Raw genomic sequence first — 26123 nt, 5'->3', positions numbered from 1 at the left:
GATAGCGAAGGATTCTGTGGAAAGACTGTTAGGTTATCAATTTCAATTCCATACGTCAGAACTAGATGGAGGGTATGGTTAAAACAATGAGTAGGTTCATGTACACCCTGAATGAAGCCAATGGAGTCTAATAATGAGATAAACGCGGTAGCCAGGGAGTCATTATCAACGTCCACATGAATGTTAAAATCGCCGACAATAATAACTTTATCTGATTTAAGAACTAAACTGGATAAAAACTCTGAGAATTCAGATACAAATTCAGAATACGGGCCAGGAGCACGGTACACTATAACAAATAAAAGTGGCTGCGAGGTTTTCCAGGTCGGATGTAAAAGACTAAGAACGAGGCTTTCAAATGAATTATAGTCTAGTTTAGGTTTAGGGCTGATTAACAGACTACAGTTAAAAATGGCTGCAACTCCTCCTCCTCGGCCGCTGCCTTGAGGAATGTGGGTATTATTATGACTGGGAGGAGTGGACTCATTTAGACTAACATATTCATCTTGACACAGCCAGGTTTCAGTGAGACTGAGTAAATCAATATGATTATCTGATATTAATTAGTTTACTAACACTGCTTTAGACGATAGAGACCTGATATTTAACAGTCCACATTTAATTCTCCTGTTTTGTCTTTCTGTCACAGAAGAGGTTTTAATTTTTATGAGGTTGTTATGCATAACTCCTCTTTGTTTAATTTTAGATTTAAATAATTTAGGTGGTCGGGGGACAGACACCGTTTGTATAAAACTATGAAAACTATGGCTGGGTAACTGAACTAGAAGCTCAGAGAGGCGTATAGGACTGTAACTCTGAGTCCTGATCTTAACTCTGGGTTGTCAGGGATTTAAATTACTAATAAAGTTTGCCAGGTTCCTAGAAATAAGAGCAGCTCCATCCAAAGTGGGATGAATGCCGTCTCTCCTAATAAGACCAGGTTTTCCCCAGAAAGTTTGCCAATTATTAACGAAACCCACATCGTTTGCTGGACACCACCTGGACAGCCAGCGATTAAATGATGACATGCGGCTAAACATATACCTATATATACCTGTATAAACCAGTATAAACCAGTATAACAAGTATATACCTGTTTAAAGCAGTATAACCCGTATATACCTGTATAAACCAGTATATACCTGTATGAACCAGTGTATACCTGTATAAACCAGTATAACCAGTATATACCAGCATATACCTGTATGAACCAGTATATACCTGTATAAAATTTCTGCGGTGCTGCCCTCTGGTGGCTGCTGACACCACAGTCCTCATTTATAAATGTTGCATGCCCACAGAAGGAGGTGTACACACAGAAGGAGGCGTACACACAGTACACACAGAAGGAGGCGTACACACAGAAGGAGGGCTTTAGTCTGTGAAATCATGATGTCATCAGTGGGACAGATCTGAGGACAGAGTGTCACTGTTCCCTCCATGAGCCCAGAGACTGTGTCCAGGCTCCAGGTCTTTACTGAGGACATTAAATAAAACTTGTCCTCAGTGTGACTCAGTACATTTCCAGCAGTGCAGCAGTTTGACCCAGCTGGCAATAACATCACCTGCCCCAGTGTTCCAGGCTATTCCAGACTATTCCAGGCTGTTCCAGGCCATTCCAGGCAGGTCATTGCAGCTCTAATCCTGCCTCTATTCCTGGCTGCAGACCAGCTGGAAGATGTGATCTCTGAGGATGGACCTAATCCAGATCAGGATTAACAGATCAGGCTCAGCCCAGAACCCACAGCTGCTCAACACATACACACCAACACACAACAAACGACACACCAACACATGACACACCAACACACAACAAACGACACACCAACACGCCAGCACTGTAGAACACTGAAACATTGAAACACTGAAAGATTGAAACACTGAAAGATTGAAACATTGAAACACTGAAACATTGAAACACTGAAAGACTGAAACACTGAAATTTATTTTATTTTATTTAACCTTTATTTGACCAGGAAAAGACTCATTGAGATTAATCAATCAATCAATCAATTTTATTTATAAAGCCCAATATCACAAATCACAATTTGCCTCACAGGGCTTTACAGCATACAACATCCCTCTGTCCTTAGGACCCTCGCAGGATCCCTCTTCCAGGATGGACAGACGTACAATAGATGTCGTACAGAACTGATCAGCATAACAAATTAACAGTAATCTGTATGAGACAATGAGACAGAAAGAGAGAGAGAGAGAGAGATGCAGGTAATGACAGTAGCTTACAACAACATTATTGAAAGTAATAATATTATAGTTATAGTTCTGGCTACTGTGGTACAATATGTTGAAAGTATGTATTAATATCTGGCAGTATACATGTGTGACAATAATCATATGTGTATAATAACAGTAGAAGTATGACTAATGACTAATGATGGCAGCAGCAGCAGGAGGCATCTGGCAGGACCACAGCAGCAGCACAACCACACACATCACGCTGTCCAGGCACCGCTGTGATGTGAGTTAATCTGAGAGACAGTGGAGCACAAAGGCTCCGGAGAAGAAGCCGAGTTAGTGACATCCAGAATGCCCAGATTAAAAATCTCTTTTACAAGAGTGTCCTGGCCAAGACAGGCAGCAGCATAATCACACATACACACAAACACAAAGTGGACACAAACATTAAAAACACTTACCATCCAAAACAGCAACAATTCAAGGTCAGCTACAATAATAAATGCCTCAGGCAAAACATCTACAACCAGATATTTCTGCCTCCAGGTCATCCAATTTCACTCCAAAACACTGAAATATTGAAACACTGAAAGATTGAAACACTGAAGGGTTTTTTCAGCATTGGCAGTATAAAAACAAAATCGGGGAGTGCAGCAAAATGCCGCCTACGTACTTTTGTTTACACAGAATGTGCCTTTTTCGGGGCAATGGGGGGCGTGAGCAAGTAACAAAACGTGTAGCTCAGCGTGTGACGTAAACAGTGACGTGGGAGGGAAGCCGCGGCTGGTCAGTCCTTCGGCTATTCTCTCATAAGTCGGCCCATTCTTCACTGTCCCCGTCATCTGACGGATAATGGCCTTGTCCGTGTCTAAACGCTCGCAGCTTGCCGGCAAAACGGCCCAACATTCACCGACAATCTGGCAGTGTAAAAGATGCTACTGAAACATTGAAACACTGAAATGTTGAAACACTGCAGAACACTGAAAGATTGAAATAGTGACACATTAAAACACCAACACACTGAAACACTGAAACATTAAAACATTGAAACACTGAAACACCTTATAGTTAGGGCTGGCTCAGGCTTGCCTTGTACCAGCCCCTAGTTAGGCTGACTTAGGCCTAGTCTGCCGGAGGACCCCCCTATAATACACCGGGCACCTTCTCTCTCTCTCTCTCTCTCTCTCTCTCGTATTCTATTACTGCATCTTGCTAACTCGGCCATTCTGGATGTCACTAACTCGGCTTCTTCTCCGGAGCCTTTGTGCTCCACTGTCTCTCAGATTAACTCATATCACAGTGGTGCCTGGACAGCGTGATGTGTGTGGTTGTGCTGCTGCCGTGGTCCTGCCAGATGCCTCCTGCTGCTGCTGCCATCATTAGTCATTAGTCATACTTCTACTGTTATTATACACATATGACTATTGTCACACATGTATACTATCAGATATTAATATATTATTATTATTAATTATAATATTATTACTTTAATTAATGTTGTTGTAAGCTATTGTCATTACCATCTGTCCTGCATCTCTCTCTCTCTCTCTGTCTCTATTGCTCTCTTTCTGTCTCATTGTGTCATACGGATTACTGTTAATTTATTATGTTGATCCGTTCTGTATGACATCTATTGCACGTCTGTCCTCAGTTGCTCTTCCTGAGGTTTCTACCATTTTTTTCCCGTTAAAGGGTTTTTTTGGGGACTTTTTCCTGATCAGCTGTGAGGGTCATAAGGACAGAGGGATGTCGTATGCTGTAAAGCCCTGTGAGGCAAATTGTGATTTGTGATATTGGGCTTTATAAATAAAATTGATTGTTTTATTGAACACTGCAGAACATTTAAACACTGAAACACAAACTCTGAAACATTGAAACACTGAAACTCTGAAACATTGAAACACTGAAACACTGACACAGTGAAAAGCTGAAATGTAACCTGACTGACCTCCTGGCACACCTCAGTTAGACGGAGTATTTCAGAGGAAACTTCTGATAAATGTCTTGCACTCCACCCCCATTTTGTAGCAAAAACGCCTAAAATGACAAACCCAAATTAACTGTAGCTTCTGAACTGCTCTGACTACATGCATGTATGAGGTCTTGCCAGAAAGAAAACTCCCTGAAGTTTCTTGAAGTTTCTTGTGAAAGTGTCAGAAACACTCTAGGTGATACAGAGACAGAGTAATGGGCCTCTGAAGTCAGTAAGAAGTTGAAGATTTTGCCTAAAATAAAATAAAAAATGAATTTCAGGATGAATAACTGTCTGTGGCTTCATCTGAGCAGGTAAATGACACTGTGGGGCTGTAGGCACACTATCAATGAACACTTGTTTCAAATTTGAAGAAGACTGCTCAAAGTATGACCATTCTACAGTGTTTTTACCATGAAAAGATCCAGACGGAGCTCCAAATGACAAGTGGGTCACTCAGCTTCAAAACAGTACTATCAGTGATCAAACAACACTCAGCCAGCTTCAAACATTGTACCTTATTGAAATCAGGTGTGATGATGATAGCTGATGTTGTTTATGACAGAAACACCATAAAATATCACCAAATAAAGCCATATGAAACCTGAAAGTTATGATCCCACTTTCTAGACGGTGCATTTGAGCCAAAAATAGTGGTAGGAGTGAGACTCTTACCTTTTATAAACCAGCTAAGTCCCCACTAACAGCTCCACATAAGATCGCGAGTAACTTTTCCTGTTGAAAAACGGCATGACATGACTTGTCAGCACTAATCGCGATTTTGGACTTTGTGTGTTTAGGCTGCTCTGGTGCGAAATCCATAGTAAAGAAAGGAAAAACGATGTTATTTTTGAAAAGTCGAGAGCTTCCTGAATCCGGCAATACCAAACATCACATGGTTTGATGACGTAGTGCGCCTGGGAGATACCATTTAACAGAGGAGGAAGGGAGCGAGGACGTCGGCATATTCGTGGAGTTACAAGTGAAACACATGAAAAATAAAAACTGAAAGTTTTCAGTTGAAAATTTTAAGATTTAAGTGTTTAGTTTTTAAAAGGAAGTTTTGTCTGAAGGTTCAGATGAGTTTCACTGTTAAACTGAAATAAATAAATGAATAAATATGTGAACGTGATGAGAAAAGATTCATCCTATAATTATATGAAATGATATAGTTTAATAATTTATCTGCTATAGAGCGTTGTCTAATTTATTGTGTCTTAAATATTATGGTCTGTTAAACTTGATGTGACATATTGTAGTTATAGTTTATTGTGTGATACTTTATGTTAAATGTTATGTTATACATAAAGGTGTTTGTTAAGGTGTATAGTATAGTTTATTTTTTAGAACTTTACAGTCTTTGAGTCATATTCCTGTTTATAAACACGTGTGTCCTCAGTATATGGACATGAGCAGTAATGTGAGGTTTCATCATCTGTCAGTCAACAACAACAACAACAACAACAACCATATTAAATGTGTAACTGTGATGTTTGTTCTCAGATCTGATGTGAAGTCTCTCTGAGCAGGTGCATCTGACACACCTGTTTCAGGTAAGCTGATCGACACCAGACCTGATCTGACAGGAAATGAATGTCTTTCTGACTTCCTGTTGGGAACTGTCCATCTCACTGCAGCTCTGTGTCACTACCTGTCACGTGACCTCAAACACTCTTCAGGTGAGTCTCTTTAAAAACAGACGATGGTGCAAATACAGTTTATAAAAGTGTGTGTTTGTGTGTGTCTGTGACCAGGTCACTAGTTTGAATCTGATGAAGAATTAATTTGTTTTATTATTTTATTTTATTTTATTTAACTCATCAACAGATGACAGTCACCTGTCCTCAGGTAGACTGTCTCCAACTGTGACATCAGAGGGAGGTTGATGATGTCATCAGTCAGGAAACAACATTTAGTCAGAGGAAGTGACCTCAGAGAAATTCAACAGGAAACGAGGTCAGACCATCACACACACACACACACACACACACACACACACACACACACACACAAAGTAAGCCATCCTCTCATTACAGAGTCTAAACTGAATCCAAACGTCTTCCTGAACGCTAAACAAGATTAACATAAAGCTTCTGAGTTGTGTGTGTGTGTGTGTGTGTGTGTGTGAATGTGTGTGTGTCTCTCTGGAGTTCGACCTGACATCAGCACTTTCTGCAGCGCTGCAGCAGTTTCAACATTTTTATCTTTTATTGAGTCAAAGTGACTGATCGAGTTTGTACAAATGAATCTGTGACACACAGGTAAACAATATGTGTGTTAATGTGTGTTTATGTGTGCTAATGTGTGTTTGTGTGTGTTAATGTGTGTGTGGTTTGATGCATCAGCTGTCTTAGTTTGTTTCAGTCATTTTCTTCATCTGCTAATGTGTTTCAGTGTTGAACTGTAGTTTAAATGTCACAGTTGGTTATAACGGATAGAATATAGAATATAAAACTGAACCATACACCGAACTGTGGTTTAAATGTTAAACTGTTGGACAGTAGTTTAAATGTTAAACTGTTTGATAGTGGTTTAAATGTTGACATGTTGAACATTTAAACTGGTGGACAGTAGTTTAAATAGTAAACTGTTTGATAGTGGTTTATATGTTAACATGTTGAACAGTGGTTTAAATGTTCAGCTGTTGGACAGTGGTTTTAATGTTAAACTATTGGATAGTGGTTTTAATATTAAAGTTTTGGGCAGTAGTTTAAATGTTAAACTGCTGGACAGTTGTTTAAATGTTAAACTGTTGGACAGTGGTGTAAATGTTTAACTGTTGGACAGTGGTTTAAATGTTAACATGTTGAACAGTGGTTTAAATGTTAAACTGTTGGACAGTGGTTTAAATGTTAAAATGTTTGATAGTGGTTTAAATGTTAACATGTTGAACAGTGGTTTAAATGTTCAACTGTTGGACAGTGGTGTAAATGTTTAACTGTTGGACAGTGGTTTAAATGTTAACATGTTGAACAGTGGTTTAAATGTTAAACTGTTGGACAGTGGTTTAAATGTTAAAATGTTTGATAGTGGTTTAAATGTTAACATGTTGAACAGTGGTTTAAATGTTCAACTGTTGGACAGTGGTTTTAATGTTAAACTACTGGATAGTGGTTTTAATCTTAAACTGTTGGGCAGTGGTTTAAATGTTAAACTGCTGGACAGTGGTGTAAATGTTTAACTGGTGGACAGTGGTTTAAATGTTAACATGTTGAATAGTGGTTTAATTGTTAACATGTTGAACAGTGGTTTAAATGTTCAACTGTTGGACAGTGGTTTTAATGTTAAACTACTGGATAGTGGTTTTAATCTTAAACTGTTGGGCAGTGGTTTAAATGTTAAACTGCTGGACAGTGGTGTAAATGTTTAACTGGTGGACAGTGGTTTAAATGTTAACATGTTGAATAGTGGTTTAATTGTTAAACTGTTGGACAGTGGTTTAAATATTAAACTGTTGGACAGTGGTTTAAATGTTAAACTGGTGGATAGTGGCTTAAATGTTAACACTGAAGATGATGTCCACTGAGGTGAGATGATGAAACTCAAAGTGACAAAATGAGGAAGAGATTTTTGACCTGGTTTCTAACCAGCCAATCAGAGCGCTGCAGGTCTGCTCTGACAAATCGAATTTAGAGCTTTCACTGGTGTGTGTGTGTGTTGGATTACAGGTGTGAGGTGAGCCTCCTCATCTCTGATTTCACCTTCAAACAGTTTGATGATGAAATCTAATTGATGCCTTTTTATCTGACGACAAAAACACAACAGAACAACAAAATCACGTCACTGTTACAGGTGATGCAGGTGATGTTACAGTTAAAGGGAAATTTCGGTTTATTTGAACCCGTCTCCTATCGTCCTAAATTTGTTTCAAGTGACTAGTGACATAGAAATAATAGTTAGCATGTTAGCCGTTAGCCTAGATACAGCCGTAGCGTCAGACCTGTTAAAACGTAAGTGAAAGGGCAACCTTCAAGTGCAAAGTTAGTCCACTAAACAAACTTTTTTTCCACAAAGACCGCCTCATATTGTTAGGATAAATGTCAGAGAACATATAGAAAACGACATGTAAACGTGTTGTCTTACCTTACCGGTGTGCTGCCATGTTTGTTTACCATCTAGCTCTGCTTTCCAAAGCGTGGCCGAAATATATCTGGCAAGCTCTAGATAAAGCCCAGCTGGATCCTACTCCAGGTGGAGGTGTCTCGTCCTCGGTCACATCCAGACCTTGAAAATAAGGCTGCAACCGGTCCCATTCCTTGCAACAGAGGCATTCCTCTTCTGTGGGCACTGGGGCACAGCATTCACAGGTACACCACCAATCGCCATTCCTCCTCTGTCGTCCTCTACCTGTTGCGCCTCTCTCTCCCTCCTCCTCCGTTCTTCAATTTCACAAAGCTCTTCGTCAGTGTATTCTGGCTCAAATAAATAAGGGCGGCCATCAAACTCTGCAAAATCAAATTCCTCCTCCACAAAGTCAAAGTCTGGCAAAAAGTCAGCCATTATTCTATACATCTTTCATAAAATAAATGAATGAACTTTTCAGACTACTGTCCGGTTCTGCCTTCCAGCTGTTGCTGCTTGTTCAGGCACGCTATGAGATCGCTGCTTGTTCTCGCGATATTTCGGCCACGCTTTGGAAAGCAGAGCTAGAGGGATAAACAAACATGGCAGCACACCAGTAAGGTAAGACAACACGTTTACATGTTGTTTTCTTTATGTTCCCTGACATTTATCCTAACGATATGAGGCGGTCTTTGTGGAGAAAAAGCTTGTTTAGTGGACTAACTTTGCACTTGAAGGTTGCCCGTTTACTTACGTTTTAATCAATCAATCAATCAATCAATCAATTTTATTTATAAAGCCCAATATCACAAATCACAATTTGCCTCACAGGGCTTTACAGCATACGACATCCCTCTGTCCTTATGACCCTCACAGCTGATCAGGAAAAACTCCCAAAAAAAAACCCTTTAACGGGGAAAAAAAACGGTAGAAACCTCAGGAAGAGCAACTGAGGAGGGATCCCTCTTCCAGGATGGACAGACGTGCAATAGATGTCGTACAGAACAGATCAACATGATAAATTAACAGTAATCCGTATGAAACAATGGGACAGAGAGAGAGAGAGGGAGAGAGAGAGAGAGATGCAGGTAATGACAGTAGCGTACAACAATATTACTGAAAGTAATAATATTATAGTTATAGTTCTGGCTACTGTAGTACAATATGTTGAAAGTATGTATTAATATCTGGCAGTGTACATGTGTGACAATAGTCATATGTGTATAATAACAGTAGAAGTATGACTAATGACTAATGATGGCAGCAGCAGCAGGAGGCATCTGGCAGGACCACGGCAGCAGCACAACCACACACGTCACGCTGTCCAGGCACCGCTGTGATATGAGTTAATCTGAGAGACAGTGGAGCACAAAGGCTCCGGAGAAGAAGCCGAGTTACTGACATCCAGAATGGCCGAGTTAGCAAGATGCAGTAATAGAATACGAGAGAGAGAGAGAGAGAGAAGGAGAGAAGGTGCCCGGTGTATTATAGGGGGGTCCTCCGGCAGACTAGGCCTAAGTCAGCCTAACTTGGGGCTGGTACAGGGCAAGCCTGAGCCAGCCCTAACTATAAGCTTTATCAAAGAGGAAAGTCTTAAGTCTAGTCTTAAATGTGGAGACGGTGTCTGCCTCCCGGACCGTAACAGGAAGATGATTCCACAGGAGAGGAGCCTGATAGCTGAAGGCTCTGGCTCCTGATCTGCTTTTGGAGACTTTAGGGACCACGAGTAACCCTGCATTCTCGGAGCGCAGTGTTCTGGTGGGATAATATGGCACTATGAGCTCTCTAAGATATGACGGAGCTTGACCATTTAGAGCTTTATAAGTTAACAGTAGGATTTTAAATTCAATTCTGGATTTTACAGGGAGCCAGTGCAGAGAAGCTAAAACAGGAGAAATATGATCTTGTTTCTTAGTTCCTGTTAGTACACGTGCTGCTGCATTCTGAATTAGCTGGAGAGTTTTTAAGGACTTACTAGAGCTACCTGATAATAGAGAGTTACAGTAATCCAGCCTTGAGGTAACAAAAGTGTGGACCAATTTTTCTGCATCTCTTCGGGTCAGGATAGGCCTAATTTTCGCAATATTACGCAGATGAAAAAATGCAGTCCGTGAGGTTTGCTTTAAATGAGAATTAAAAGACAAATCTTGATCAAATATTACTCCGAGGTTTCTTACGGTAGTGCTAGAGGCCAGAGCAATGCCATCTAGAGAAACTATGTCATCAGATAAAGAGTCTCTGAGTTGTTTGGGGCCAAGAACAATAACTTCAGTTTTGTCTGAATTTAACATCAGGAAATTGGTGCTCATCCAAGTTTTTATGTCTTTAAGGCAGTTATGGAGTTTAGTTAATTGATTACTTTCTTCTGGCTTCATCGATAAATACAGTTGTGTATCATCCGCATAACAATGGAAATTTATAGAGTGATTTCTAATGATGTTACCTAAAGGAAGCATATATAGAGTAAATAGGATTGGTCCGAGCACAGAACCTTGCGGAACTCCAAAACAAACTTTGGTACGTAAGGATGATTCATTATGAGCGTCAACAAACTGAAAACGATCAGATAAATAAGATTTAAACCAGCTCAGTGCAGAACCTTTTAGGCCAATTAAGTGATCCAGTCTCTGCAGTAGAATTTGATGGTCAATTGTGTCAAACGCCTCACTAAGATCTAATAAAACAAGTACAGAGACAAGTCCTTTGTCTGAAGCAATCAGAAGGTCATTTGTAATTTTAACTAGTGCTGTCTCAGTGCTATGATGCACTCTAAATCCTGACTGAAATTCCTCAAATAAATTATTATCATGGAGAAAATCACACAGCTGGTCTGCGACTACTTTCTGAAGGATCTTTGACATAAAGGGAAGATTAGATATTGGTCTATAGTTGGCTAACACCTCTGGATCCAGGGTGGGCTTTTTTAGTAGAGGTTTAATTGTGGTACATAGCCTGTTAATAAGGATATATTGATCATATCTAATATATGAGTGTTAACTAAAGGAAAGACCTCCTTAAGTAGCCTAGTTGGGATGGGGTCTAAGAGACACGTTGATGATTTAGATGAAGAAATCACTGCGGTCAAGAGATCTTACAAATGTGTTTGAGGTTAGATAGGTACTATCTGAGGACAGGAGGTCATGAATTTTGCCTCTAATAGTTAGAATTTTGTCATTAAAAAAGCTCATGAAATCATTACTGCTAAGGGCTAAAGGAATACAAGGCTCAATAGAGCTTTGACTCTCAGTCAGCCTGGCTACAGTGCTGAAAAGAAACCTGGGGTTGTTCTTATTGTCTTCTATTAATGCTGAGTAATAGTTTGTTCTGGCATTGCGGAGGCCCCTCTTATAAGTTTTGAGACTGTCTTTCCAGATTAAACGAGATTCTTCCAGTTTGGTTAATCGCCAATTCCTTTCAAATTTTCGTGATATTTGTTTTAACTTACGGGTTTGAGAGTTATACCAAGGAGCGAACTTTATTGGCTTTTTTAACTTCTTTTTAAGAGGAGCTACAGAGTCAAGTGTTGTTCGCAGCGAGCCTACGGCACTATCGACAAAATGATTAAAGTCGGTACAGGAAACCTCTGTTACTGAGGGACTTGGTATTGAATTTAACGACGGAGTAATCATTTCCTTAAATTTTGCGACAGCACTATCTGAAAAACATCTAATATAGTAACTGTTGCTGAGTGGCGTGTAATTGAGGAAAAAGAAATCAAAAGTAATCAGACAATGATCCGATAGCGAGGGATTCTGTGGAAAGACTGTTAGGTTATCAATTTCAATTCGGTCTGCATATTTCCATCTACGAAACATTAACCGTCTCCGCCCCTCCCTCACCCCTCACACCACGGCTATCCTGGTCCACAGCCTCGTCACCTCCCGCATTGACTACTGTAACTCACTCCTCTTTGGTGCCCCTCAGAAATCCCTCCATAAGCTTCAACTGGTCCAAAACTCTGCAGCCCGCATTATCACCAGAACCCCCTCCTTTCACCACATCACCCCTGTCCTCCAGCAGCTTCACTGGCTTCTAGTCAAATTCAGAATCCATTACAAAATCCTTCTGTATACTTTCAAGACCATTCACAACCTCGCCCCCCCTACCTGTCTGATCTCCTCCACATCGCCACCCCCTCTCGCTCCCTCAGGTCGTCCTCCTCCCTCCACCTCTCTGTGCCCTCCGCCCGGCTCAGCACCATGGGGAGCAGAGCTTTCAGTCGCTCTGCTCCCAAACTCTGGAACTCTCTCCCCCCGGACCTCAGAAACATGGACTCTCTACCCCATTTCAAATCACAACTCAAAACCCATCTGTTCCAAATTGCATATTCCCTTTAATTGCCCACATCCATTTTTACTTTCTGTCACTCTTGTTGTTGTTTTTATTTAATTTAATTACGACTTTAATTGTGTTTTTAATGCTCTGTAAAGTGTCCTTGAGTGTTGAGAAAGGTGCTTTTAAATAAAATGTATTATTATTATTATAATTCCATACGTCAGAACTAGATCGAGGGTATGGTTAAAACAATGAGTGGGTTCATGTACACCCTGACTGAAGCCAATGGAGTCTAATAATGAGATAAACGCGGTAGCCAGGGAGTCATTATCAACGTCGACATGAATGTTAAAATCGCCGACAATAATAACTATCTGATTTAAGAACTAAACCGGATAAAAACTCTGAGAATTCAGATACAAATTCAGAATACGGGCCAGGAGCACGGTACACTATAACAAATAAAAGTGGCTGCGAGGTTTTCCAGGTTGGATGTAAAAGACTAAGAACGAGGCTTTCAAATGAATTATAATCTAGTTTAGGTTTAGGGCTGATTAACAGACTAGAGTTAAAAATGGCTGCAACTCCCCCTCCTCGGCCGCTGCCTCGAGGAATGTGGGTATTATTATGACTGGGAGGAGTGGATTCATTGAGACTGACATATTCATCTGGACACAGCCAGGTTTCAGTGAGACTGAGTAAATCAATATGATTATCTGATATTAATTTGTTTACTAACACTGCTTTAGATGATAGAGACCTGATATTTAACAGTCTGCATTTAATTCTCCTGTTTTGTCTTTATGTCACAGAAGAGGTTTTAATTTTTATGAGGTTGTTATGCACAACTCCTCTTTGTTTAATTTTAGATTTAAATAATTTAGGTGGTCGGGGGACAGACACCATTTGTATTAAACTATGAAAACTATGGCTGGGTAACTGAACTAGAAGCTCAGAGAGGCGAATAGGACTGCGACTCTGAGTCCTGATCTCAACTCTGGGTTGTCAGGGATTTAAATTACTAATAAAGTTTGCCAGGTTCCTAGAAATGAGGGCGGCGCCATCCAAAGTGGGATGAATGCCGTCTCTCCTAATAAGACCAGGTTTTCCCCAGAAAGTTTGCCAATGATTAACGAAACCCACATTGTTTGCTGGACACCACCTGGACAGTCAGCGATTCAATGATGACATGCGGCTAAACATGTCATCACTGGTCAGATTTGGGAGGGGTCCAGAGAAGTCCAGAGAGGAGTCCGACATCGTTTTTGCATATTCACACACCGAGGCAATATTAATTTTAGTGACCTTTGATTGGTGTAACCGGGTGTCATTGCCGCTGACGTGAATAACAATCTTACTGAATCTACGTTTAGCTTTAGCCAGCAGTTTTAAATTTGATTCAATGTCGCCCACTCTGGCCCCAGGGATACATTTGACTATGGCCGCTGGTGTTGCTAACTTCACGTTCCTCAGAATAGAGCTGCCAATAACCAGAATTTTATCCTCAGCGGGTGTGGCGCTGAGTGGGGAAAAGCGGTTGGAAACGTGAACAGGCTGGTGGTGAGCCGTGGGCTTCGGCTTGGAGCTGTGCTTCTGGCGAACCGTAACCCAACCTCCCGGCTGAACGGGAGTTACCGGAGGACAGTTAGCAGAGGCTAAGGCTATGCTATGTGGCTCTGCACCGGCTACAGGGGGCTGGCTAACTACCGCAGCTACTGAATGGTTTTCCGTGGTGCGGAGCCGCGCTTCTAACTCACTAAGCCTCGCCTCTAACGCAGCAAATAAGCTACACTTATTACAGTTACCACTGTCGCTAAAGGAGGCAGAGGCATAACTGAACATTTGGCACACCGAGCAAGAAAGAGCAGAGGGAGAAGCCATCGCTAACTGTAAAGCTAATGTAGCTACCAAGGCTAGTAACGTGCAAACAACAGCTAAGAGATTAGCAGGGAAGTCGTAGAAAGGAGGAGAGCTATAAGTGCTTAAACAGAACCAGTGTGGGTTAAGACTTGGAGTAGACGTTAAAGCAACTGAAGTGAGAGAGCAGAAAGCAGGCTAGTAGAATTCACCAGAGCAGTACAGAGACGCTGTCACAGAAACACCGGAAATGACACAACTCGCTTACCGCAATATGCAATACGTGTGCTGTTGTTGTATGTTGTAAGGTATGAACCTTATCAATCAGTTTTAACAGGTCTGACGCTACGGCTGTATCTAGGCTAACGGCTAACATGCTAACTATTATTTCTATGTCACTAGTCACTTGAAACAAATTTAACAAATTAACAAATTTCCCTTTAAAGCAGTTGATGTTACAGGTGATGTTACAGATGAAACAGGTGATGTTACAGGTGTTACAGGTAATGTTACAGGTGTTACAGGTGATGTTACAGGTGATGCAAGTGATGTTACAGGTGATACAGATTCAGTCATATTTACAAACATCACAGGTGACAACAGGAGGTCTCCACCAATGACAAAGGCCCAGTCCCAAACCACTCCCTACCCACTACCACTTCACTACTGAGTGTCACTCCAAATCAAGTGACACTCGCAGCTGTGGAGGGCATTCTTGATTAAGGGGAAATGTATGAAAGAGAAGCCAAACAGATGGGATGCCCTCACCACTCTACCGGAAGAAGGAAGCAGATGTAACCGTGGATACCGACAGACGCTTTGTGAAAGCAAAATAGAGCAACAGGCTATTAAAAAAACATTTAAATATTAATTAAAATTAGTTAAATTAAAAATAAACTTGAATAAGTCAGATAAGAGTTACAGTCCAGTGTAATCACAGTAATTAACTTGTTCATATTTTCTAGACGCAGTTTACACATTTACAGATTAATTCATCTGGGCAATCTTATCTCCATCCCTGCTTTGCAGCATTCCTCTTTTTAGTGAAGAGACTCTCATTTTTAATCCGTAGATCGATTAATTGCTTTGTTTTTTCTTCTGTCCCTGTGAACACAGAATTATATATTTTTTTAAATCATGAGAATGGGATGAGGATTTTTTTAGACGGTTTTAAATAGTTAATATAAGCATATGGACATGTAGGTTTTCATCTTTTGACATCAAACATTCTGTGAGTTTAGATTGATAAGGTTCATACTGTCTTCTTATTTAGAATATTTTAAGGTTTTCTTATATTCAGACAGACAAGATGTAAGGAGATGCGTTTTACCTGCTTGACAGTTTCGACTGAAACTCCAGTCTTCCTCAGAAGCGTCATCCGACGTGCTGCTGACGTGTTACATATCAGCTGGTAGGCCTGACAGACCAATCAGAGTTCAAACCGGACAAGAAATGCAACATCATATTTGAAATACCATGCAAATCATGCACGAAAACATACATCAGGGAAACAGGCAGATCATTCAACACAAGGAAAAAAGAACATCAAAAAGAATGTGAAAAAGAGACAGCGGGGCGATTCACAAGGACACAGAAAGATTCACAAGGACACAAAAAGACAAAGCAGAACAGCAGGTTTTTAGGAAAACCTAAAATCAGCCATCACAGATCACTGCAGAAGAAATAACCACATCATGGACTGGGACAGGAGCAAAATAATCACATCAGAGACCAATAAATTCAAACGGTGGATAAAAGAGGCCATTGAGATCAGGAAGCGGGCAAGTGGCACCATCAACCAGGATGAGGGGGAGTACACTCTCTCGCATACCTGGGATTCCCTACTCCAGAGAACGAACAACGACGCGGGAGGTGGGGTAGGCCAGACAGACTCTGATTGGTCTGTCAAGCCTACCAGCTGATATATAACACGTCAGCAGCATGTCGGATGACGCTTCTGAGGAAGACTGGAGTCTCAGTCGAAACTGTCAAGCAGGTAAAACACTAGCCTGAGTGTCAGACTGAAGCTCCCAGAACCTCCAGTCTGACATGGCTTCCATTGAAGGCGATTTAGAAGGGGGAGGGAATTTGATTTTTCCCTAACCAATCAGTAGAGATCAACGACTCACCCAGAATCTGACGTCATTAGTATCCATGCCTTGGGGGTGCCGAAAACAAGAGAGCACTGCCCGTTTAAAATGTCTCCGTCGTCGTGCACGCCCAGCTGCATCGCCATTAAATCCAGTTTAGCAGCTTCCTTAATTTGGTCCTCCATTAATACGAGTAGTGGCGAAATACCTCGATAGCATCGTTAATGTGGTCTGTAGGATCTGTAGCGGTCGCCATTGTTGCTATCCTCACCAGTTACCCACCGGCGTACAGCTTGACATCAGCGTGGCGGTGATTGGCTAATCGCTAGACCCGTCCCCACCCCCGGCGATCATTGGTCCTTCCATCTTTTGGATGAGATAAATCGCAAATTCATTGCAGTATGCCAGACCAGAGATGCAAGCCTACTCAGCTGAGTGGGCGGGGTCTATGGTCTGGAACCAGGCTAGTAAAACACATCTCCTCACATCTTGTCTGTCTGAATATAAGAAAACCTTAAAATATTCTGTGAGTTTGTTTGAGACTGTAAAGTCAGTGTGAGGAAAACAAATGTGTGTGTTTGATCTACAATATTTTACAAAGTAGAAAGATGGAACTCTTACATTTGTACATTGTTTCCTCCATTGTGATGTTGCGCTTCCTGCTGGGCTCATCAGAAGTCTGCACTGATGCACACTTGCTATCTAAGGACTGAGCAGTCCACTCGCACTCAGCGATAATTGGTTTGGGATGGCCCTTAATGTGGTGGAGCTCTGCGTGGCCGCGCAAACGGAGGGGGAGTGAATAGGGCGAGGGGATAGGGGCCGGTTTGGGATTGGGCCTTAGTCTCTCAAGTCCTACACAGTGAATAAGGAAAGAGACAGTTCAGACTGAGGACAGGTCGTCCTTCAGCAAGGACAGACGGACAGTGGATGTGTAAATGTTACACTGAACAACTGAGTATTCTGTCTCTGTCTCAGGGACGTCTTGTCCTCACCTTGTCTATATTGGAGACCTGATGTCTCTGGTATTTAGTATTGATGGAATCATGTAACTAAACACAGATCACCACCAGGCCTCACATGGCTGTTAGCTTAGCATCGTTAGCTTCATGTCTACTCTGTGTTTGGACCACGAAGCAGAATGTTTGCTGCACACATGACGGCGGACACATGGACACATGGACACATGGACTTCCTTTTGACGTCTGACGTCTTATTGATATAAACCTCAGGTCTTCAGGTCGCAGGTCTAAAAATGTAGTTATGAATTCTTCACCGTGTTGGCGATGCGTCCCGCCACAGAGCAGCTTTTAGGTCATCAGATGTTAACGTCGAGGAGGTGCCTTGACCCAGAACAGAGTCAGCTGAGCCGTGAATTATTTTACCCTCCACTGGGGGCAGGACGAAGATACTCTCTTTGAACACAACACTTCTGTTTTTGTTCACATTTCACAGAGCAGCTAAAGAGGGATCCCTCTTCCAGGACGGACAGACGTGCAATAGATGTCGTACAGAACAAATCAACATAATAAATTAACAGTAATCCGTATGACACAATGAGACAGAAAGAGAGACAGAGGGAGACAGAGAGACAGAGAGAGATGCAGGACAGACGGTAATGACAGTAGCTTACAACAACATTAATGAAAGTAATAATATTATAATTATAGTTCTGGCTACTGTGGTACAATATGTTGAAAGTATATATTAATATCTGACAGCATACATGTGTGACAATAGTCATATGTGTATAACAACAGTAGAAGTATGACTAATGACTAATGATGGCAGCAGCAGCAGGAGGCATCTGGCAGGACCACGGCAGCAGCACAACCACACACGTCACGCTGTCCAGGCACCGCTGTGATGTGAGTTAATCTGAGAGACAGTGGAGCACAAAGGCTCCGGAGAAGAAGCCGAGTTAGTGACATCCAGAATGGCCGAGTTAGCAAGATGCAGTAATAGAATACGAGAGAGAGAGAGAGAGAGAGAAGGAGAGAGAGAGAGAGAGAGAAGGAGAGAAGGTGCCCGGTGTATTATAGGGGGTCCTCCGGCAGACTAGGCCTAAGTCAGCCTAACTAGGGGCTGGTACAGGGCAAGCCTGAGCCAGCCCTAACTATAAGCTTTATCAAAGAGGAAAGTCTTAAGTCTAGTCTTAAATGTGGAGACGGTGTCTGCCTCCCGGACAGTAACAGGAAGATGATTCCACAGGAGAGGAGCCTGATAGCTGAAGGCTCTGGCTCCTGATCTACTTTTGGAGACTTTAGGGACCACGAGTAACCCTGCGTTCTTGGAGCGCAGTGTTCTGGTGGGATAATATGGCACTATGAGCTCTCTAAGATATGACGGAGCTTGACCATTTAGAGCTTTGAATGAATGAATGAAAAAAAGAAACAATAAATAAATCAGCCGTTAGTGGAAGGAGCGTCAGCCTAATCTCCACAGCATATGTGTTGATCGAAGAAGTCTTGAAGAAAAATTGTGTGTCACATCACAGAAGGTCAAGATGAGAGTGGCAGGGTGAATAAATCCAGATCTCAAATTAAGCCTCCGCAGCTCCGATCTGACTTGATTGTAGGTTGCTCTCTGCTTCATGGTTTCAGCACTGAGATCTGGGTAAATGCTGATCCTTCTCCCATTATGAATTAAAGAATGGGATTCTGCTGCCAGACGAATAATCTTCCTTTTGACCTCAAAGCTGTACAGCCTTGCGATCATGCATCGGGAGTCCTTCCTGGCAGGTCCGGTGCGGTGCGCTATACTGATCAACGGAGCGGGCCCAATGGACTCTTCCCCTAACAGTTCATATAAAACTTTAGTTGTAAAAGTAGTAGGGTTACCAGACCCAGCACTAGCTGAAGCTGAAGGCTCTGGCTCCTGATCTACTTTTGGAGACTTTAGGGACCACGAGTAACCCTGCGTTCTCAGAGCGCAGTGTTCTGGTGGGATAATATGGCACTATGAGCTCTCTAAGATATGACGGAGCTTGACCATTTAGAGCTTTATAAGTTAACAGTAGGATTTTAAATTCAATTCTGGATTTTACAGGGAGCCAGTGCAGAGAAGCTAAAACAGGAGAAATATGATCTCGTTTCTTAGTTCCTGTTAGTACACGTGCTGCTGCATTCTGAATTAGCTGGAGAGTTTTTAAGGACTTACTAGAGCTACCTGATAATAGAGAGTTACAGTAATCCAGCCTTGAGGTAACAAAAGCGTGGACCAATTTTTCTGCATCTTTTCGGGTCAGGATAGGCCTAATTTTCGCAATATTACGTAGATGAAAAAATGCAGTCCGTGAGGTTTGTTTTAAATGAGACTTAAAAGACAAATCTTGATCAAATGTTACTCCGAGGTTTCTTACGGTAGTGCTAGAGGCCAGAGCAATGCCATCTAGAGAAACTATGTCATCAGATAAAGAGTCTCTGAGTTGTTTGGGGCCAAGAACAATAACTTCAGTTTTGTCTGAATTTAACATCAGGAAATTGGTGCTCATCAAGGTTTTTATGTCTTTAATGCAATTATGGAGTTTAGTTAACTGATTAGTTTCTTCTGGCTTCATCGATAAATACAACTCTGTAGGGATGTAACGATTACCGATATTACGGTAAATCTCAGTTAATTTTTACACGGTAAGAATTACCGTTTATGTTTAAATTAATTGCATTATCGCGGTGGATTATCAGGATATGTAATAACAGCCTCATTCAAGTCTCGCGATGCAGGCGCTGCGTGAATGCGTAGCATGTGTAAACACAAAGAATGAAAACATGGCGGAAGGTGGTGATAGCGACACTCAAGACATTTCCCCCCCAACTAAACGCACAAAGTCTGAGGTCTGGACGTCCTTTGGGTTTCTGAAGAATGCCGAAGGACAGCTGGTGGAGGACAACTATCCTGTGTGCAGAACATGCAGAAAGAACGTTGCTGCGAAGGGTAGCAACACTACAAATCTGCTGCTCATCTCCGTGACCATCATCCACAGCTTTACAGCCAATGCAAGTTATGCTATGCAAACGTCAGTTATTGTGTGAGGGACTTCGGTTTTACTGAGATTGTCATAATGTGTAACTCTTGACGTATACGGGACACTTGAGCCATTTTTATAAGGTTAATTAAATTCACTTCTCATAGTCTTGACCTAACACACACACACACGAGAACATGCACTCCTTTTCTCATACAGGTAATCCTCTGACTCACATACACACTTCTAATGTGTGAATTATTCTGTGTAATGATGACCATTGCCCTTAGGGGTTTTATGGTTTCTCCTGCACATTTGTGATATCTATTCTATATATTGTAGGGTTTTTGTTCTACTCTTGCATTGTTTTGTTTTATATATATTTTTCCTCTCGTGCTAATAATATATAAATTGTTTACATATTTTGCTGACTGTTAAAATGCACCAGACAAATAAGCTTTGCTCCTGTAATGTGTTTAGATATTTTGTTCTTTTAAAATAAAATTTTCTGTTGCTGTGCCAATCCCTTGCCCCTTTAATGTGAAAGTTTCATTTTAATATAAGATTTTGGCTATTAACATTTTAGTATGATAAGGAAGTTACAAGATTTAGTGAAGTTATGTCAATATATCTATTTTTTGGACATTTTACAGCGCTTAAAAAAATATCGCAATATTATCGTTTACCGTGATAATTTGGTCACTATAATCGAGATATCAAATTTTCCATATTGTTATATCTCTACAACTCTGTATCACCCGCATAACAATGGAAATTTACAGAGTGATTTCTAATGATGTTACCTAAAGGAAGCATATATAGAGTAAATAGGATTGGTCCGAGCATGGAACCTTGCGGAACTCCAAAACAAACTTTAGTACGTAAGGATGATTCATTATGAACATGAACAAACTGAAAACGATCAGATAAATAAGATTTAAACCAGCTCAGTGCAGAACCTTTTAGGCCAACTAAATGTTCCGCTGAACTGCATTATTATTGATGAAGCTTCTGCACATCCGATAACACAAGATACAGAGCTTCCGCTCCAACCTTTCCACATAAGAGTATGATGCAATGTATTGAATACCACCACAGACGTGGTGGACGTTGAGTCAGAAATGACTGAGGGCCTGTTGTGTAAGGAGAAGGTGACGTCTTATGGTTCTGTTTGATCTCACACTCTATCATTTATCTAACAACCTGTTCCACCCACATATATCACATATTACACATCATCATCATCATCATCATCATCGTCGGAGCCGAGACAGTTTGTAGGGCCGTCAGAAAAGTGTCTCTGGCTCTGAGGAGACTTGGAGCTGTTTTTAAATCAGAGCAGATCATTTCCACAGAGCTGCAGGTGTGTCAGTGTTCATGAGTCTACCTGGACACGTGATGAGGTCATTGATCAAGACGTCTCATATATTCAAAGATGGAACTGGCTCATTGATGGGACTCAACATCACATTACAGCTGAATACTTTATATTCAAATATATGAACACTGTTAAGATAGAAACATGTTTCTGTATGTTAGACACATGACCTCATCACATGACATCACTTCACATGTGAACACGCTCTGCAGGCTGTTCCCATCACACCTCACTCTGATCAGCTGATGGAGCACATTGATTTTTCATGTCTTCAAATCTCTGATTCAGTTTCGGATGAAATCACTGGCTCTGGAACTGAAAACTCAGAGTTTCTCAGCTTCAAGATCAGGATCAGAGTTAGTTGAGCCTGATCTCTGAAATAGGGCCCTGGTATGTTGATGATGATGATGATGTCACAGTATGGTCAGGTACAGGTGTGTTGATGATGATGTCAGTAAGACCTCTGCTGTGACAGCTGATTCAATCAATCAATCAATTTTATTTATAAAGCCCAATATCACAATTCACAATTTGCCTCACAGGGATTTACAGCATACGACATCCCTCTTTCCTGTCCTGATTGTCACCAGGTAATGGCTGGATGATGTCACCAGGTGATATTCAGGTGAACGTTGGTCCTACGGGTGGTGATGACATGTCCTCTTTCTCCCTCTCAACTTGTGTTAAGAGCGTTAGCATTGTTGCTATAATTAGCATTCTTAGCGCTCTTTAGCATTAGCTAATGGGGTCAGTCGGCATTAACGTGAAGATTTAGAGGTCAGAGGTCACCGCAGTCAGCTGGGTTCGATCTGTGTGATCAGTCAGAGTCTGAGAGCAAGACGAGAAACAACAAACTGTCTCAAACAGACAGACAGACAGACAGGCAGAGACAGGTAGAAACAGGTAGAGACGAACAGACGGACAGACAGGTAGGGACAGGTAGAGACGGACAGACAGGTAGAAACAGGAATGTGTGAACAGGTGAACGTGTGAACGGTGTCTGAGGCGTGACGTGCTTTGAGTGAAAATGTGCAGTTTATGAGTTAAACAGTTCCCATGATCCTGAAATTCTTGGAAAGGTTGTGAAATGATAGAAACTGTTTTCCAGGCCTGGTAAATTAAATCTGATGTTTTGGTTTAAAGTTTTGAGTCTGCGTTGTTTTGGTTGTTGTTTTTGTGTGTTCATAAACATGACAGCATGAGAAATGTGTTCCTTTAATTTAAACTGTCATGAGTATCATGTGACACACATGACACATGGTGTACACAGAGCACATGGGGTAGACCGGGTACACGGGATACAGGGTGTACATGGTCTACGCTGGGTACACAGGTTACACGGCATATGTGGGGTACATGAGATACATAAAGTACAGGGGTACAAGGCCTACACAGTGTACACAGGGTACATGGGGTACACGGCGTACGCTGTCAGGCTGCACAATGTGAAGACAATAAATGGTAACATTGTTGAATATCGTAATGATGATATGAGTTTTTAGATAAGCAGATGTTTACTAATAAAAAAACACAACAAAGTTTCTGATAAATAATTGAAAATAATTTCCAACTTTTTTTTCACTGAACAAACTAAATAATAAAGTCATATATTTATATTTGATTTTCAGAGCTGACGATCACTGCGTCAGCGCATCAACATGTGTCACTACATCACCGCGTCACTGCGTAAATGTGTCACTGTGTCACTGCATCAACAAGTGTCACTGCATCAACAAGTGTCACTGCATCAGCATGTGTCACTGCATCAATGTGTCAATAGTGTCACTGCATCAATGTGTCAATAGTGTCACTGCATCAACATGTGTCACTGCATCAACGTGTCAATAGTGTCACTGCATCAACATGTGTCAACATGTGTCACTGCATCATGTGTCACCCGTTACTGCTACACAGCATCACTGCACCATTCCATCACTGTATCAACGTGTCAGTGTCATTGCGTCACTGCCTCAACATGTGTCACTGTGTCACTGCATCAGCATGTGTTACTGCGTCAATCTGTCAATAGTGTCACTGCATCAACATGTATCAACATGTATCACTGCGTCAACATGTCAACTTGTCACTGCATCACTGCATCAACAGGTGTCAACACGTCCCTTCGTTAACATGTGTCACCGCCCCACTGCTTCAACATGTGTCACTGTGTCACTGCGTCAACATGTGTCACTGTGTCACTGCATCAACATGTGTCACCGCCCCACTGCTTCAACATGTGTCACTGTGTCACCACGTCACCAAGTCACTGCGTCAACATGTGTCACTGTGTCACTGCATCAACATGTGTCTCTGCGTCAACATGTGTCACTGTGCCAACATGTGTTAACATGTGGCACTACCTCACTGCTTCAATGTGTCACTGCGCCAATGTCACTGATGCAAAATGTGTCACTGCATCAACATTTTTTACTGCATCAACATGTCACTGTGTCACTGCTTCAACATGTGTCACTGTGTCACTGTGTCACCATGTCACTATATCAACATGTGTCACTGTGTCATTGTGTCAACATGAGTCAACATGTGTCACTGTGTAGCCGACTCAATTCTGCTCAAATCTGCGTTGTGTTGCGTTGAGTGAGACACACACCAGCACTGAAGGTCTGCATGGAATTTTATTCCTTTTGGAACAGAATAAAAAACACATAGGACGTCAGTAATGCACCAGCTCCTCTCCACATTCAGCTCTGAGCATACAGTCTCACTCAAGCGTTCAAATTAATATAGTGACAATAACTGTCTTGCATTAAGCACTGTGTGAAAATGAAAAAGAAAAAAAATGTCCCATAAAGATGGCATGTAAATATAAACAGTATAAAAGTACAAAATCAGTGCATATTATTAACCTCTCAACTAATCCATACAGATTAAATTCAAATAACATTTCATAACAAGACAGCATTAATTTCAGATAACCAGAGTAACAGGCATACCTTTTGGAACAGAATAAAAAACACATAGGACGTCAGTAATGCACCAGCTCCTCTCCACATTCTACAAAAAACAAAGTCATATGCAATACAGTGCATTAGCAAATATCAAGCTACATATGAGTGACACATCACAATTATCCATCACACACCATCAAACCATGAGACTAGCATACCCTCCAGGATCAAAACACCACAAAATGACAGTCAAAATACCCATTGCGTCAATATTAGCGAGCATGCTAACTGCCGCGACGCAGCTAGCATATATGAATAAAAGACGACTGTGCTAGCTTGAATGCTAGCTCAACTGATTTGCTATATTTGATTAGTTAATTAGGCTAGGTGACAGAAGAGGCTGGTTCGGCTCAGGGAGGAAGTGGACAGTCGTGAATCACACACACAAAGGCAGTAATGTTATTTGGTGTGGTACCATGTATTGATATAATAAATAAACAAAACAAATAAACAATATTAAGCAAAAAAATGTTTTCCTTGAATGACCATTTAGCAATTAGTACTTCAGTCGAAATTCAGTTCAATATTCACCACAGCTTCACAGTATTCAAATTCATTTCATATTCAACCCCAAGCCATAGACCATAAGCAACCTAAAACGACCCAAATTAATACGTCCCCCTTCCAGGTTATGAGAGTCAATAGTTCAAGTGAGTGTATCAGCAGAGTCCATCTGAGCAGAGTGTTGGTGGGTGTAGGGGTAGTATGGGCAATGTTCTTAAGTGTCTTTTTATGGCTGCCAGGAGCCTCCTACCAGGACCGGCAGTGAGGCCGCTAGGCTGAGGTAGCTTGGCTGTAGTTCCGGGCAGGTTAACATGTCCTGTAGCTCGCCATCAAATCTGGCCTGTGTATAGAACAGGACCATTCATTAAATTCAGTGTACACATTATCATAATCCCATTCACTATATACACATTGCATCAAAATATTCATATTCAGTCATAATAATATAACCAAAATGTATACATAATCAACATAAAAAGTTCATACAGGCACTATCTCAAGTGCTTAGTGCAGCTACAAAAGTGCTTTACACATAATTCAATCCAACAGTAAACAAAATAAACAGAACACCTTTAACTGAAATGCATTAAAATAATATTCAAATAATATGAAAGGTTTTTGTCATCATCATCATTATCATGATTATCAATTAGCATTGTTGATACAATTCTTAATCATACATTCATCCCGGTAAATGCTTCATCAATATACACAGTATACACAGTAATGCAAACCATATTTTGGTAATGCTAGCCGCAAAGCTAACCGGTCCCATTAAACGTATGGGGACGGCTAAGCTAAGCTAGCGCCATATAAACAGTTCAGACACTCAACAGTTCGCTTTTTAGTGACAACC

The 26123-nt window shown here is 41.3% G+C and overlaps 1 protein-coding gene across 1 annotated transcript in view; it reads left to right on the top strand.

Annotated features, from left to right (window-relative positions):
* Positions 1-6284: 6284 nt before the first annotated feature.
* The window catches only part of LOC144462219 (retinal guanylyl cyclase 2-like), a 58036-nt gene continuing 38197 nt past the window's right edge, over positions 6285-26123 (top strand). Inside the window, exon 1 of the mRNA XM_078166028.1 lies at positions 6285-6429. The gene's annotated coding sequence lies outside the window, so the exon portion shown is untranslated. The remainder of the gene's footprint in view (positions 6430-26123) is intronic.

The sequence above is a fragment of the Epinephelus lanceolatus genome, unplaced genomic scaffold (genome assembly GCF_041903045.1).
Source record: "Epinephelus lanceolatus isolate andai-2023 unplaced genomic scaffold, ASM4190304v1 scaffold28, whole genome shotgun sequence".
Lineage (NCBI taxonomy): Eukaryota > Metazoa > Chordata > Actinopteri > Perciformes > Serranidae > Epinephelus > Epinephelus lanceolatus.
The sequence above is the reverse complement of the archived record's forward strand: the minus strand, read 5'-3'. Positions and strand labels throughout refer to the sequence as shown.